The sequence below is a fragment of the Lactuca virosa genome, chromosome 4 (assembly GCF_052849685.1).
Source record: "Lactuca virosa cultivar CGN04683 chromosome 4, Lactuca_virosa_CGN04683_v6, whole genome shotgun sequence".
NCBI classification, from domain to species: domain Eukaryota; kingdom Viridiplantae; phylum Streptophyta; class Magnoliopsida; order Asterales; family Asteraceae; genus Lactuca; species Lactuca virosa.
In genome coordinates, this window is record NC_136429.1 from 335,737,130 (window position 1) to 335,740,340 (window position 3,211).

A 3,211-nucleotide genomic window follows, 5' to 3' on the forward strand; every position below is an offset into this window, starting at 1 on the left:
TATTGATTCTCAATATTGAAGATGAGAGAATTAAGAACACATTTATCTTAATTCAAAAACAATATTCAGTTATTAAAATCAACTATAATTCTATGGATATGAAAGAAATGATGGTGTACGATCATATTAAAGAATCGAAGAATTCTTCTAATAAATAAAGATGAAGAATATAAGTTCATTCTCAAAGAATACGAATTCATTTTAGAGATTTTTACTGCATTTATTCATGCATTCATTCTCAAAGAATATGAGTTCATTCTAAAAAATACGAGCTCATTTTTTAGAACTAAACGCTATTAAATAATATTACTGCATTTATTCTCAATAATTAATAATTTGCACCAAAAATAAAATATTCTTAATGAATAAACGTGTATATATATACACAATCACATATTGCTATTAAATAAAAGAGTAAATTAGATGGATGGTCCTTTAGGGTAATTTGCATGTTTAGTCCATAATTTATTTTTTTAACTCGAAAAGTCCCTACTATTTGCATTTGTTATAGGTTTGGTCTTTATCTGAACTAAAAATACTATTATGCCCTTATTAATTTCTTTTTTAATTAACTTTATTATTTATATAATTATTTTTTAATTTATTATTATAAATTTATCATTAATCTAGAAAATTACACATTCAAAATCAAAACCCAACAACCACCAACACCACCATCTCATCTCATGACCTGACCTATATACCCAAAAAAAACCCATCGATAGCCTCCATTTCTCTTTCTCTCATCAGACATAAGAAAGAATAATTAACCCTAAACCACCACGGCCGGAGGATCATCCTTAGCTCGTCATCTCCCTATTTCCCCGTCCCACCCCAACACATTCGTCTTCCCCATCAACATCGAGATGCAGAAAAAAAATCATGAAATCAGTTTTCTGCTCCTCATTCCCCTTCAGGTGCGATGACCATTGACTAAAGGCACCATCATGAAATCAATCCTTTATGTTCCTTATTCTCCTTCAAGAAACCAATGTTTTTCTAGATTTCACAGTTCGCTTCTTATAGAAATGATGAACATGGTAACGGTTACCAGAGCTGCTACCTTCTTAGATCACAGTTCCCTAATCTTCTTTGGTAAAATTCTTCTCCCTGAAATGCATGTTCACCGGATCTCAGATGTATCTCCCCTACCCCTCTCTTTCTTTGTGTTAACCATGTCAATTTGGATTTTGAATAAGTTGTTTCCTAATTACAGAAGTCATTAGCCATTACTGATCTGATGAATAAATCACAGCCAGTGCCATTGACGTTGAGTTCAAAAACAGAAATGGAGAACCACAGTCATAGTTATGAGCGATTTATGAAATCGATGTGATCTATAAATTGATTGTCGTTTCAGAAACCCTTTATATTGGTTTTGGTTTCATACATCGGTGGTAGGTTCATCATGTTTTATTTTGATTTAATTTTGGAATCAGGATTTTGAATGGTTTCTAAATCGGGTCATAGAAGTCAATTATCGTCCGCCCTCGTCGACGACTGTGTTATGAAAAAAACTTTCTCGACGACTCTCCATTTTTCTCATCCTCGCTCTGGTTGCATCCTTTTCCATATTACTAGATTTCATGTTTTATTTGGGGTTGGTTTAATCTTTTATTTCAGGTTGATTTTGGTTTGATTTTGATTTTGTTTTGAGCTTTGATTTTCAGCTTTGTCTTTGGATTGATTTTGATTTGGTGCATGTTGATGGTTTATAGTGTTGTATGTGGTTGATAGTGGTTTCTGGTGGTTGTTGATGGTTGCTAGAGGTGTATATGATGACCGTGGTGGTCATGATCATTGGATCTTTGAACAGGAAGTGTAGCATGATGATGATGGTGTCTGGTGTTTGTTTGGTTTTGAATGTGTATGTTTCTATATTAATGATAAATTTATAATAATAAACTAAAAACGAATTACATAAATAATAAATTTAATTAAAAAAGAATTTAAAAAGGGCATAATAGTCTTTTTAGGTCAGGGACCAAACGCGCTACAAAAACAAATATTAAGGACTTTCCGAGTTAAAAAAATTAAGTTAGGGACTAAACGTGAAAATTACTCTAAACCATAGGGACCACTCATGTAATTTATTCTAAATAGTATTACTGTATTGTTTCTCAATAATAACAATTTGCACCAAAAGAAAAATTTTCTTAAAAAATGCACGTGTGTTTATATATATATATATATATATATATATATATATATATATCACAATAACATAACATTCTCTGAGAAAAATATATCGCACAATAATGTATGCAACATTTTGAAGAATATACACAACCTTCTATACTATATCTATGTTTTTAATATATACTACATTCTTTGTATAATATAAAGTACTGGTTGAAGATTACAAAAAATTATAATATATACATTCCTCAAGAACCTAATTGTCATAAGGGAAAACTGAATTACAAAAACCCTACATTCTTCTCCACTGATCATCGGTTTTCATGACCTCTTATCATCTTCAAACAGACAACACTACATACATTCTTGTTTCCCATTAAATGCTCCATACAACCGTCTTGAAATATGACTTACGTCCTTATTGAATAAAATAATACACTGCAATGTATATAAAAGTCAGATTACTAAAATTAAATAAAATAACATCTAATATTCTCTGAGAATATTTTGCTAAAAACCGACAACTAAAAAAAACTTTTCAATACATTATTGGTTCTTTGACAAAACCAGATGCACGCTACATTGAATTTACATATTCTTTAGGAATACAAACGAAATTAAGTAAAGTGAATAATTTCTTATAATTAAGTAAAGTGAATAAATTCTTGTAGAATGTGTATATATACAAACTCAGTTCAAGTGCACGAAAATGATGAACATACACTATTTTACAAGAATGCGTAGCTTGAAAAATAAATTTCTAAAAAAAATTAATAAATTCTCTATTCTCATATAATTCTTAATGAATGGTCAATGTTAAATTCGTACTTGGAAAAAAATCAGAGAAATAACTTCTCAACTTTTATCAAGAAAAAAAATGTCAGCACCACTTTCATAATTAATAAAAAAAAATATGAAATTTAACATATAATATAAAAAACTACCTTTCATGAAATCAAGCCATGATTGTATTGGCCTTCTTGTTTATGTTCTTATTCTTTTCACCCTTGTTGTGTGACATTTCCATTTTCACGGCCAGAAAAGACCGATTTTGTTTATGCTTTGTTTGAAA

The 3,211-nt window shown here is 29.8% G+C and overlaps 1 long non-coding RNA gene across 1 annotated transcript; it reads left to right on the top strand.

Annotated features, from left to right (window-relative positions):
• Positions 1-662: 662 nt before the first annotated feature.
• On the top strand, positions 663-1,642 carry LOC145168933 (uncharacterized). Its single transcript, XR_013742187.1, has 2 exons — positions 663-1,139; positions 1,217-1,642. It is a non-coding gene; the product is annotated as an uncharacterized LOC145168933 (long non-coding RNA).
• Positions 1,643-3,211: the final 1,569 nt, after the last annotated feature.